Raw genomic sequence first — 14,975 nt, 5'->3', positions numbered from 1 at the left:
GCCAACCACCACAAGAGAGTGACTTAATGTAGATGTTGCATGAGCCCACCACTGACCGTGGAGACCCACCACCCGCGAGAGACGAGCCCGTACCGAGGATAAGGACAGAGTGTTTTATCCCCTCGGAGCCCGACCCCCATGAGTCTGACCAGGTGCGTGTGCCGGCAAAACCATTCGTCACTGAGGGAGTGATTTGTGGAGATTGAGGACTGGGAGGAAAGCCCAACCACAACACCATCATCGTGGGTGAGATGACTGTAGTCCCTGGCAGCTATATTGAGGAACTGAAATGTCTTGAGGATAATTTAATATACTTTTTTTTTTTTGGAGTGATTTCTCCAGTGACCCTTGTTTCTTCAGCGTCTCCATCTTCAGAATTCTTGCTTAGCCTCCCTCACCCACCTCCTCAGTCAGCCAGTTCATCATCCCTGTCTTTTTTGCTGTCCTTCAGTCCCTCTGCTCCACCCCCATGCTGTGTGGACCCGCCTCGTGTCTTCAGACCAATAGCTCCATCTAACACTACGGATGTCCTGTCTTCGCCTCCAGCCTCAGTGCCCCCTGCTCGGCTTCGGCCTCTAGACACTACAGCGCCACCTTAGCACCTTGGAGTGTATTAGGTTCCCAGACTGGTTTTATTCTTTTGCTCCACGCTCTTCTTCAGAGCCCCCGCCTGAGTAGTTCTGGTTATATGGTGTGAGGACATACCTTCACAGGAGAGGGCGATACAAGGGTCTGGTGTTTCTATTGTGTTTTTGGTTAAGTCTCTGTGACCCAGTTTGTCTAATTAGTTATATAATTCACCTTTCCCTTGCCCATCACCTTGTTGTTCTCATTTGCCTTGTGTACTTAAGCCCTCAGTGCTCCCTCAGTGTCTCTCAGTTCTCGTCTATGATTCTACGTGTGTTAAGAGTTACCTGAGTTTTGTTAAAGTTCATGTTTCCTGTTCATCCTTTTCTTTGTGCTTCTATCATACACATTGTCACAGCATGTTTGGGTTATTTTCAGTTTTAAGTTTGCCATGTTCACTGTCATGTTTCTCAGTTGCTATGTTCACAGTCATGCTTTGTTTTGTCATGCACTTCCTTGTCTTGTCATGTGGTCCTGTCATGTGCACTCTTGTTTCTTGTTCTGTTTTATGTCTTTAGGCTTGTTTGACTTCATGCGGTGATACGCAAACCGATCGTCGGCTGACATGAAGCAATGCATGCCGGTTAGAAATGTTGTCTGACTTGAGGCAGCGCTGACGGCAAGTGACCGTGACGTATGTCAAAAAAGTACCGCCAGAGCGATTCGAGAGTAGCCGGCTGATACAGCCGGTGCAGACTCTCAAGGGTGGCTTTTTTTTCTTTTTTTAAAAATTAAATGCCAGTTACATATACATAAAAAATGTAAAACAAAAATACAGATAATATTCAAAATTCAACACTACAACAAAAAGAAAATACAGTTTAAATTAAATTTAAATTCAACCTGATCTCACAGATTTCCGTGAATCAACACAGACCCTTAACTCAAAAATCTGTGGTAGTTTCGCCAAAAATTCCGTGATGGGTTCACGGAAGTGATGCCTATGTAAGTCAATGACAGTCAGCATCCGTGATCCACACACGGATTCCCTGTTCCAACACCTTATATTCGTCAGTTTGATTCAGTCAGCATAATTTATTTACATTTCTTTTTCTTTTTATTCAGACACGTTTTGAACACTTAACTCAATCCCTTCCCAAAACGTACCCATTTGTGTATTATAAAAAAACAGGATATAACAGGCAGATACACAGATACTGCAGGCACAATTTATTCAGAAACTACAAATATTCCAAGTGTTCCGAGGCCAAAGGATTGATTTCTGTGAAGAAAATCCCCAAAAGCGATCAGTAACGTCGAGTCCATCCGCCGAATATTAATACATTTCAAATATTGCCGCCGGAAGAAACGTATTGTCAGCATTGGCTATTGTATGTCGCGTGACCAATTGCGTCATTACATCAGCTATGATTGTAAAATGCCATTAGCTCTCGTGTGTCTCGTGACCGATCAAATCATGCTGAGGTTTGTATCGTTTGAATCATGAGAAATATGAACTAGTGTGTGTGTGGAGCGCGGTCATCAGTCCAAGGATTGAAACATTAAGATCAACTACATGAAGATATCGTATGACTTCAGCAGACTTGAAATGCAACATGAGTTAATACTTCTATACTGTTTCTGGTCCGTTTTTGCAATATTTAACTGTGACTGTACATTTATTTGCCGGTTATGTGTTTTATATTGTTGACAGTGGGTAGGTTTAGGGTAGGAGTGGAGTTAGTTACTCCGAAATATAAAAGTAGGCTATAAATATTCATAAAATCATGTCTACTTTTACAAATGCAAATAATTAAATGTGTGTTGGGAATCTGTGTGTGGACCACGGATGCTGCCTCTCATTGACTTACATAGGCATCACTTCCGTGGACCCATCACAGAATTTAGTGGAATTTAAAATAATTTTTGTTTTACAACAAAAAGCGCTTCCCTTGTTGTGATTGGACAGCAGCTTAGCGCACTTTGCCCGGAAAGGTCCCGCCTCTTACAATAATGCAATTGCTCAATGTTCGCTCTCAACGTGGGATCACCACGCCGCCTTTTTTGCCTATTCTTGTGGGCAGAGGTTCCAGTGAAGTCATTCCTGCAAGGAAGTGCAGGGGTGTAGCCCAAAGTGGCCGTTCGCTGTAGGCTTTGAGAGGGAACTTCTGTTAAATAAAGTATCTCGCTTGGCATTGAAATTTCAGCTTTATAATTTTATAGGTATTATGCTCTAACAGCAACATTTCACACTAACTAAAGTTTGAAAGACGGGGTCGCGAAGAACAGGACCTTTAAACTCACTAATTGTTCTTGATATTGCTTATAAAATTTGCTAATCAAACCATTGTTAACTGGAGATTTCTCCTCTTTCAATTCACTGAATCTAAATCTAACTTCATCTAAAGAAATATCTTTGTCACACAACATCATACAATCCTGATCTATACATTTGGCATTTGCTTTTATGCTATCTAGAAATTGTCTTGTATTGCCATAAACCTCTTTGCTATATAATGTCTGATAAAATGTTGATATATAATTAGAAATTTTAACCGGATTCTCCAGACACCCCCCCCCCCCCATTTATATTTAATTTTAACAAAGAATTGAGCTCAGTGTTTCTATTTTCTAATTGTGTGTGTGTGTGTGTGTGTGTGTGTGTGTGTGTGTGTGTGTGTGTGTGTGTGTGGATTTTTTCTCCCCTTCTTCAAGCCATTTTCCTCTAGACCTTACAAATGCCCCTTTAGCTTTATATTCATACATCTTGTCTAATTGTAACTGTAATTCAAATAACCTGATTTTGTCCTGTTGATTCGTCACATTATTACTTGTCAAATTAACTATCTCTTTTATTACTTGTTCCTCTCTATTCCTTTTAGCTTTTGCTATTATTTTCCCTCTAACAATGGCTTGTTTCCTTATAAGATACTTCATGTTCCCAATTGCTACATAATTATTTGAACTCTTTGCATTGTTTCAGCAACTCACAATTATATTTTTAACTTCCTTTTTAAACAAGGCATCTTCCAATATTGCCTTATTTAATTTCCAGTGTGCTCATGTTCTTACACTATTACCAGTATTTCCAGATAAGTCAATAACTAGATAGATGTCTTTATGGTCAGTAAGGACAGAAGTTTCTATAGTAACATGACTGACTTGATTCTCTAGTGCACTAGATATGAGCCTATAAGTCAATCCTAGATTGTTTACTCCTGTGACCAGAATACCAGCTAAATTCTTGTTTAGTAGGGTTTCGAGTCCTCCAAATATCAATTAAATCTAATCCCAAACACAAATTATTTAATTCACTGAAATTATTTAAACTATTTACATGAGGAGGAATACAGTCCAGGTTATTATCCCAGATAGAATTATAATCCCCTCCAAGAATTAGTTTAGCATCCGGAAAAGTATCCAAAATATTTCCGATTTTTTTTCTTCAAAGTCTGGTAATAAACTTTTATTCTTTACAGCACTGTTTGTTGCATATATATTCCCTAACACAAAATATTGCTAAATATTGCTGAGACAAATATTGAATGCAATATTTTGATCACTGACAGCTTCTTGACCACATCCATCATCAAGAGACAGTGACACTAATATTTGATTGTGTTTAGTACTTGCTCTCTGCAGTAAATCACTAAGCCATTTCAAGTTTTGCAGATTATAAATTTTATTGTTTCGTTTTCTGTCAGAGGTAACTATGAGTGAAACGTCACCATCATAGCATATCAGACATTGCCACCTTGTGGAATAAAGGTGAATTGCGCCTTATTTTGTGATTATAGACTCATTTATCATTGTGCAAAAAAAAAAAAAAAAAAAAAAACCACATGTATATATATATATATATATATATATATATATATATATATATATATATATATATATATATATATATATATATAGGAACATGTGTATATATATATGTATATACATGTATACACCGAATATGGGCCAGAATGACATCTCGATGCCGAACTGCCATTTCTCAGTGGACTGGGCCAGACTGGGCCATTGTGAGCCAGTCGTCAAAAAAAATCAGTATACGGATGCCCTGGAGTCTGAGAGGAGCCAGAGCTGCATCCTTACACTTGGTAAACGTGCGAGAGGAAAGAGCTAGGCCGACCGGAATAACCCGATACTGGTATGCTTCGCCCCGAAAGCGAACCTCAGGAACTTTCTGTGGGCTGGAGGGATGGAGATGCGGAATATGCGTCCTTAGATCTATCGTGACTAACCAGTCCGGATCTGCTCACGATGGGATAGTGAGTGTCTTGAACCTGAATCTCCTCAGAGAAAGGTTCAGGTACCTCAGATCTATAATGGAACGCAATCCCCTCATCCTTTTTTTTTTGTTTGGTTTTCAGTGAAGTAGCGGTCATAAAAGCCGGACTTCCTGTCTGGCGAGGGACACTTTATGGCCTCCTTTACCAACAGTGAGCACACTTCCTGTTCCATAACCTGCCCCTGGGCTAGGCACATCACCGTCCAGACCACACCGATGATCTCGGTGGTGGAACACTGAACTGCAAGTCTGTAACCTTTGCCCACGGTACACAGATATAGAGCAGATATATTCGGGAGGTATAACCATGCACCAAAATATTCTGCTTGGGGAACCAGCCTAAAGGCTGGTCTCTGGTACGCACCGATTCTCCTGCCCGACCCCCTGTAGCGGCCACCCGGCAGAGCTTAGTCGGGGAGGATATTCGGTGTGTGAACACATTCGCTGCCCAGCTGCAGGTCTTACTAGAGGCGGCTGGAGCAGCATTCGTTCGCTGGAAATCGATGTGGCCCGAGCGTCGTAGACGCCGGATGGCAGCATCGACTTCCAGAAAACTCCACAGAGGATTTTCGGTATGCGCATGCGTTCACTGCCCAGCTGCAGGTCTTACTATAGGTGGCTGGAGCAGCATGCGTTCACTGGAAATCAATATGACCCGAACGTCGTTGACGGCGGATCACAGCAACGACTTCTATAAGACTCCATGGAGTAGGCGACCTCGTTTGCTCCCCGGGAGAGGGGGCTGGCCAGCAGGCCACTGAGCTGGGCACACCACAGTCCAAACCACACAGATGAACCTCAGTGTTGGAACACTGAACTGCAGTCTGCACCCTTTTGCCCACAGTACACAGAGCCAAAGTAAATATATTCGAGAGGCATAACCATGCCCCAAGATACTCTACTAGGGGAACCAGTCTCTCGATGCTAGCCTCCGGTACCCACCTAGCCTCCTGCCCGACCCCCTGAAGCAGCCACCTGGCAGAGCTTAGTCGGGGAGGATTTTTGGTGTACAAATGCGTTTGCTGCCCAGCTTCAAGTCCTCTGGAGGCAGCTGGAGCAGCATGCATTTACTAGAAATCGATGTGGTCCGAGCGTCGTAGACGGCGGATCGCAGCATCGACTTCCAAAAAACTCCAAAGAGGAAGCGACCTTGATCACTCTCCGAAAGATTTTCTTTAGATTAATATATAGATAAGTGAACACGATTTAGATGATAGGCATAAAATATCTACTTCACAAAGTGAGATGAATCCCATTTAATCTCTCAGAATTAAATGCCACCATAATCACCCATCAATGAACATGGTCTGAATGATAGACTGAATAAACATATCTAACTCGTCAAAGTCAGATAATATTTATTTAATTTTAATTCCTTGGAATTTGGCCATAATCTTCTCTAGTCAGTACTGTTTTAAGATTTATTCTTACGGAATCATCAACTACACACTGCCTCTGCAAACGTGAGATTCGATCTGATTACAACATATTTAGCTTTCCTCCCTTGGGATAAAAGACCTCAGGTGCGAGGCTGAAATATCCGAAAAGCACAAGCGTCGAGATATTTCTCAATAAACACAGCCGGCACCCTCAGGAGCTGACTGCTGCCTCGCACCAAACAGTATCACATGTACACCGATCGCGTGTGTTCAAATTTATTTTATTGCAGACCCCTAATCTACGCGCTGGCTCGGCAACACGAGATCGAGCCTTGCATTATGAAGTGGCGAGCTCTCATTTACTTCACTCCTTCAATGCTGAGTACGTCTAATTCCTCAGAATCAAACTACTCAAGCATCTGGTTCCCCACCCGGGGGAAGAAGCCACAACGCGGGCTTCCGCATGGGGACGGAGAACAGCGAGTCACTACAGGCAGCCCCCTCGAGAACTGCCAGAGCACCCTTATTTTATGAATGAAGTAGCGTGTTTGGTGCTTAACGTCACCCGCCTCGATATGTACGCCAGATGGCTCAAGCATCGTGTTCTCCACCCTATCACTCACACACAAAAAAAAAAAAAAAAAAAAAAAATATATATATATATATATATATATATATATATATATATATATTTATTTTTTTTTTTTTTACAGACAACAATAAATAGACAAACAATTGACACAGACCGCTATGCTGAAGAGCGATAACTGCTGTTACTATGCGCCGGCCCCCCTTATGTAGCTTCTGGGTATGCTGTCACATCTACGTCATGACACAACACCAATCAAGATTGGAATAGTTTCATTCAGACTTCAGATGCGCTGTTGCTAAGGGAGTATCCCCAAATTCGTCGTTCCGACGCAGTGCGAAGTTCCCTCGATATAGGGAACCTCTTTTTATGTAGTCGCGATATAATGTTATTTTTATCAAACTAAAACTAATAAAAACCGTAGACCCACTTCATTGATAGTGTAGGTTTATATGTTGAACTTTATTCTTGTCCGCTTTATTAAAGGGGTACTTCAGCGCTGGGAAGATGAATCTGTATTTAAACTGGGTCATCAATGCAGTAGAAATGTGAAATTATTTTTGAATTTGGTGTCTTCTAGACTGAGAAAAGACAGAAAATGTATTTTTGTCCCATGGGGATGAAAGACTACAATTCCCAGAATGCTTCGCTGCCCTGTGAGGCCATTCCCAACACCACCAACTTCATTACTGTGACTGAGTTAGAGAAGACACTATAATTAAAAACTGAACGTGTCTGTTCAATATAATGAGTGAGTCACCGCGCGAGTATCACAGCCCTGAGCACTGACTGCAGGAGTGATGAGAGCTGAGGTAATCGCGACTACATTCGCGGCATACATTCACAACGCGAGTTCAGTCTGGCACGCGTTTCAGTTCATGCCTTTGCAAGCTTAACTTTCATAGAAATGAATTTGAGAAGTTAAAAGACTTACATTGCTCACCATAGCTCCGTTTAAATGATCCCGTAGCTGCAAGCTGAGCTCTCCCTGCCAGCTGAGTGTTATCTCCCATCCCCCAATGCGCAGATTTAAAATATGCGGAAATAGCTCCCTCTGCTGGCTGTAGTCTTTAGCCTCTGGGCAAACATTCCTCCTATGATGCAAAAATCGTCATTTTGCATCATAGGAGGAATTTTTCCAGAAATAAAATGCATAAATCTCTTGTCTCAGGGAGATATGAGGGGGGAAAGCACAATAATTTGAATATTCTCCAGGGTTTCTACTGATACAAAGCCATATGCTAATCGCTGAAGTAACCCTTTAAGCAGTACATAAAGTATTGAATGAAAATGTCTTATTAAACATCTGTGTATTTGAGAAATATTGCATTTATTTAACTTAAGCTGTGATAAAGTATGCCAATATAGCGCGAGCTTCACCACGGCCAGAAAGTGTCCGACTTCACGTCTCTGTTTGCAGCTCCTCCCCACCTGCACTCGGCTACTCTTGCCGATCCCATGCATCCAGCCGCAGCCGAAGACGAAGACGAGCACACCTTTTGGTTCTTTGTGTAATCAGTGTTCACAGGTGTCGCTTGTTTTGTCATTAGTCTGTGTATTTGATAATTCCCACTTCTGGAAACACACCCAAAAAAAAAGGCTATTTGGGCCTCTACGCATGTTAAAACATTATAACTAAGAGGTCTACATCATCATGAATTAGGGTGTATTACGCATGATCATGATGCTTTCTATGCTCACAAAAAAGGATAAAGCTATGGTTATGGTACATGGATCATCATGAATTCATGCATAACTCTCTCATCTCAGGGGGATCCCAGTCAGCAAATTTCCTTTGGCCCAGATCTAGCCCAGATAAACAGCTTAGATGTGGCCCAGATTAGATTGTGTTTGCCGGCCCAGATCTGGCCCACTTCTTCTTTACCACAGCACAGCCAAAGCAGTGCCATAACTCCACCAAACGTGAGCCAAAAAATAGAATTGTATGTGGGCCTTTTATGGAATTTTAGTATGGCTGAGTTTTGTTCAAATCTAATTGCCCTTATGTGGCCCACATGCAATTTTGAGCATTATGTAAAAGTCTTATAAACTCCATGGTAAATACAACACTCAACAACAAAAATGTATTCAATAATTTACTTTTGACAAATATTTACAGTTAATCAGAAACCATTTATATTAATATAAATAACATTCAAATTGTGACACCAAATTTCAAGTGTGTATTATGCTAAACTAGCAATGAGAGTTAAAGTAGAAGTGAGGGGGAATCACAGTAACTTGTTAAAGATAAAAACAACTTCACAAGAGAAAAAAAGTCTCTAATTGTAAAAAAACGCTCTGAGACAGAAGGTAGGAGATCCAAATGCAGTATTTATTAAGAGGGTAATCCACAATCATAGTCAAAAGTAGGCAAAAGGTCATACACAAGCAAACAGTCCAAAAAGGCAAACACGACAGGAGAGACAGGCAAACGGGTAATCCAGGAAACAGGCAAGAAATCCAACAAATCAAGAGACATGAAACCGAGGAAAATGCTCAGAAATGCAGTGTACACAAAACAAGACTTCACAGTGAATAACAGAGATAACCAGGCAGAAAACAGAATAATAAGACACAGGTGTAAACAGTGAGTGCTAATGAGTCCGGGTAAAGGATAATGGGTGATGTAGTTTATGATAGAATGACAGTCCGGATTGGAGTGCCTTCTGGTGGTGAGCACGGCACTCACACTGGTGAATTGTGACACTAATCAGTGTTGGAAGTGTGTTGCTGGGACTGGCGTTGTTTCAACTGACTGCACCTGCAATAAAAAGTTTCATTTAAATAATGTTAACAGCAATACAACCTGGAAGCTAGGTCTGCATAATTATGATTAAAATAAATGTTAAACTAAAGGGATAGTTCAACCAGAAATATAATTCTGTCCTTATTTTTTGTCACTTTTTTTTAAATCATTGTAATTTATCATCAGCCAGGTTAAGGTTTGAATTTATTAGTTTATTTTTTGCACCAAAAAAAAACCTAACTAACTTAACTTTGTTGCGGCCGCAACAAATCTAAACCCGGGTGCACACTTTTAGATTTATTATAGTCCTTATTATAGTCCTATACACGATTGTTCCATGTCAGGCTGTACAAACAGAATCAGTGCTGTAAGCCATGTCACACTGTAAGATCAAAACTGTCATAAATGTCAGACTGTACGATAGTTGAGGCGCGTTAAAAACGGACGCATGCAAGAAAACTAGTCCGGAGTTATTAGTTTAATGCAGAATTTATTAAGAGGGTAATCCACAATCATAGTCAAAAACAGGCAAAAGGTCAACTTGTTTTGTTTTAAATCATCAATCAATGACTCGTTTGGTGACTGTATGCTGCATTACACATGGGATTGAAATGGTAAATACACTCAACTGAGGCTAATTTGACACCCTCCTCAAACAAATACATAACGCTGCACAAAATAACGCAGATGTCAGCTGCGCTTGATTTCAGGTGTCCTGTGTTTTTCCATATATAATCCAAAGGTTTACCACAAGTCAGCCTTTCTCACTTTGTGCCATAGCTCAAACACATATGGCCCTTATGTGTACATTGTTATCTGGGCCATATACCTCTAAATGAGTTGTGAACCAAGAGAACATTTCCTGCCGATTTTAAAGTTATGGCAAAACAAATATGGTCACATTCTGGCCCGTATCTGTTCAGCCATGCCATATCTGGGCCATATGTGCCAGATAATACCCACATGTGGCCCAAACATGCTTGCTTTCTGGGATATGAGTGGCGGGAGCACGATCATTCGAATATACTCCAGGGTTTCTACTGAAAGAAAGCCATATGCTAATCACTGAAGTAACCCTTTAACATGGTAACCCTTTACGGTAAGGGTGCAGGAATTATCATGCATTACTACATGCATTAATATCTCATGAATCATCAGGAACTAACAATAATTCAATGTCCTCCAGGAATTTGCCCCTGGAGGAGGTAAGCTCATCTTACATCCAAGGCCGGGCTATGTGCCCAAGGTGCCATTGAGTGTGTCATGGTCAGGGGTTCTTCAGGCATTCTGTCACAGGTCAGGGTGGGTGCTCGAAACAACCTGCCGCCACGCCTGACTTGCATACCACCGTGAGGAGCTGCACCGCAGGATACAGCAAGCGAGAGTGGCTTCAACATTCTCTTCAAACTGATCCAAATGGGGGAAGAAGGGAATATACTTCACAGCTTTAACAGGCTCTTTGCTGAACTCTGGCGGAGAGAGAAAAAGTGGGATAAACATGCTCAACCACATCGACAGGCTTGCACGGCCGTTAACGTTTCCTGCAACTTCATCCACATCAACGGGCTTTCACAGCTTTTAGCATTTCCTGCAACTGGGTACAAACAAAGGGAGAGATGAGCAGTTTTCAACCACATTGAAGGGCTTGTACACCTTTCAGCGTTTCCTGCAATTTCAACCGCATCCACAGGGTTTCATGGCTTTTGCCATCTTCAGCAACTGGGTTCAGGCAGGAAGAAAGATCAGTATTTTTAGAGAGAACCCCCAGTGCCTTCTGCAATTTAATCCCACGCTCGCGTTTCACTGCAACCCACACAAGTAATAATAAGTGAAACGCAAATCACTCAATGCAGTTACAGTCCTTCACAAACTTTAATCACGAATATGACTTCCATACCGGATCGGTTGGGTCCTGGGTTAACAACAACCGCCATCAGTGCTGTTAACCTACAGGGCACTGGTGGAAATTGGGCTACTGATTGGGCAGATTTGAATGGACATGCTGGGGAAGGGAATAGTGGGGACGAGGAAGTGATGGGCAGGTTTGGTCTTCAAGAAAGGAACCTGGAAGGACAGAGGTTGGTTAGCTTTGCTAAAAGTATGGAGATGGCTGTGTTGAACACGTACTTTCAGAAGAGGCAGGAACACAGGGTGACATATAAGAGTGGTGACAGGAGCACACATGTGGACTATATCTTATGTAGATGCGGCAATCTGATGGAAATTAGCGATTGTAAAGTAGTGGTAGGTGACACTGTAGCTAGACAGCATAGGATGGTGTTGTGTAAGATGACTCTGGTGGTGAATAAGATGAAGAGAGTAAAGGCAGAGCAGAAGACAAAGTGGTGGAAGTTGGAAAAAGGAAAGAGTGATGTGTGGCTTTCAGGGAGGAGTTGAGACAAGCTTAAGATGGTCAAGAAGGGCTTCCAGATGATTGGACTACTACAGCCTAAGTGATCAGGGAGACAGGTAGAAAGGTCCTAGGTGTGTCATCTGGAAGGAGAAAAGAAGACAAGGAGACTTGGTGGTGGAATGAGGAAGTCCAGGAGAGTATCCAGAGGAAAGGGACAGTGAGAGGATGGAGGAAAGTAAACCGGAATATAGGGTAATGCAGCATGAGGTTAAGGCAGAGGTGGCAAAGGCCAAACAGAAAGCGTATGAGTTATGCAATGTTAGATAGTAAGGAAGGTGAGAGGTATGTGTATCGGTTGGCGAGGCAGAGGGATAGAGATTGAAAGAATGTACAGCAGGTTAGAGTGATTAAAGATAGGGATGGAAATGTTTTGACAGGTGACAGGAGGGTGAGGGAAAGATGGAAGGAGTACTTTGAGGAACTGATGAATGAGGAAAATGACAGGGAGGGAAGAGTTATAGAGGCAAATATTGTTGACCAGGAAGTAGAAAGTACTAGCAAGGGTGAAGTTAGGAGAGCTTTGAAAAGGATGAAGAGAAAGGCAGTTGGTCCTGATGACATAACAGTGGAGGTATGGAATTGTCTAGGATAAATGGCAGTAGAGTTTTTAACTAGGTTGTTCAAAGAGGTTTTAGAGTGTGAGAGAATGCCTGAGGAATGGATGAGAAGTGGTTTGGTGCCAATTTTTAAGAACAAGGGAGATGTGCAGAGTTGTGTAAACTACAGAGGTATTAAGCTGATGAGCCATACAATGAAGTTGTGGGAAAGAGTAGTAGAAGCAAGGCTAAGGGGAGAAGTGACATTTGTTTGCAGTGGTGATGGACAGGCTGACAGATGAGGTCAGACAGGAATCTCCATGGACTATGATGTTTGTGGATGACATTGTGATCTGTAGTGAGAGCAGGGAGCAGGTGGAGGAAAGTCTAGAGAGGTGGAGGTTTGCTCTGGAGAGAAGAGGAATGAAGGTTAGTCGCAGCAAGACAGAATACATGTGTGTATGAGAGAGAACCAAGTGGAACATTGAGGTTACAGGGAGAAGAGGTAAAGAAGGTGCAGGATTTTAAGTACTTAAGGTCACCAGTCCAGAGTAATGGTGAGTGTGGAAAAGAGGTGAAGGAGTGTGTGCAGGCAGGTTGGCATGGGTGGAGAAAAGTGTCAGGTCTGTTGTGTGATAAAAGTGTACCAGCAAGAATGAAAGGAAAGGTGTACAGAACAGTAGTGAGACCAGCAATGTTTTATGGTTTGGAGACAGTTGCACTGAGGAAAAGAAAAAAGGAAGAGCTAGAGGTAGCAGAGCTGAAGATGTTGAGGGTCTCTTTGTGAGTGACGAAGATGGATAGGATCAGGAATGAGTATACCAGAGGGACAGCACATGTGAGATGTTTTGGAGACAAAGTTAGAGAGGTTAGAGATGGTTTGGACATGTTCAGAGGAGGGAGAGTGAAAATATTGGTAAAAGGATGCTGAGGTTAGAGCTGCCAGGCAGGAGGTCAAGAGGAAGACCAAAGAGGAGGTTTATGGATGTAGTGAAGGAGGACATGAACGCTACGTTCATGTCCTCCTTCACTTCTCTAACTATCCTTTTCTCTCAGACCGATGAGGAGGTTTATGGATGTAGTGAAGGAGGACATGAACGCTACGTTCATGTCCTCCTTCACTACATCCATAAACCTCCTCATCGGTCTGAGAGAAAAGGATACAGAGAATAAGAATATATGGAGGCAGATGATTCGCTGTGGCGACCCCTGAAGGGAACAGCTGAAAGAAAAAGAAGTTTTATATATATATATATATATAAATATATATATATATAAATATAAATATATATATATAATATTTCTTAAGTTAATTTAGAAAAAAAAATGTTTGGAGTAGTTTTTTGTTTGTTAAATTAAAGTTTTTGTTTTTTAAAGTGACAACCAAGTTGCCAGCAGCTGATAGTGAGTTAACCCAATTTTTTTAGCCTTGACTTAATTTATTTTTTTAATTTATTTTGGGCAAGTGAACATTTTTATACAATGAAACATAAATATCATTTTTTGACAGTTTGTACGGTAATCCAACATGCAATAACAAAATGCTTGCATGTAATGTGCAAGGTTATTTTCCCATTTGCCCAAAAAGGAGTGGGAAGAAGGAAACTTTTTTAACCCCACCCCCATTTCACATAAATCATATAACATAGCATAATGAGCTTCCTTTTTGTTTTCATTAAAAATTACTTCATATTATTACACTTGAAGATGATAAGAAACTGTTATATCTTTGGTAACTTAATCATTACATTGCAATAATAATTATAAGATACTAATAATGGTAAGGACATTTTTACAGATACCGACACTGGTAACTGCCAGCACATACCAATGATGGTAAGAAAAATGACAAGCACAAATCAGCACTGCAGAATGGAATATTGAGATCATGTTAGGACCCTTTCTCGATATATTGTGACCAGACCTTGTGCTTGTATTGAATCTTGAATGTATTGATATGTTGGCATTGTTTGTAGTGTATATCCAGAATGTTCCAAAATCTCACAACACATATAGACACAAAAGCTTTTACGATGATTCGGACATTGGGTAATTTAAAGTCTCCTTATCCTCTTAAAGGTGGGGTAAGTGCTATCTGGCAACCGTTGTTGGTATTTCAAATCACCAAAACAAACACGCCCCTACCCCCAAAAGGGTCTCGCCCCTATTTTGATAGCGCCGCCCCACACATACGTAAACCCAGAGGCATCAACGGCTATGGCAGAATCTCTGTGTATCTAATCCAGGTCGAATATTCCATGAAAAAGTCATCCCTTCTATCACAAAAACACAAACCATTCTTGTGAACAACTCGATAGTACACGAGCAAGACAGTCCAACTAACGAACATATTACAATTATGACAGGATTAGAGTTACAGTAATCACAAAAACACACACAAACCGCTCTCATGAACAACTCGATAGTACACAAGCACCTGAAGGG

The sequence above is a fragment of the Pseudorasbora parva genome, chromosome 3 (genome assembly GCF_024679245.1).
Source record: "Pseudorasbora parva isolate DD20220531a chromosome 3, ASM2467924v1, whole genome shotgun sequence".
NCBI classification, from domain to species: Eukaryota; Metazoa; Chordata; class Actinopteri; order Cypriniformes; family Gobionidae; genus Pseudorasbora; species Pseudorasbora parva.
The sequence above is the reverse complement of the archived record's forward strand: the minus strand, read 5'-3'. Positions refer to the sequence as shown.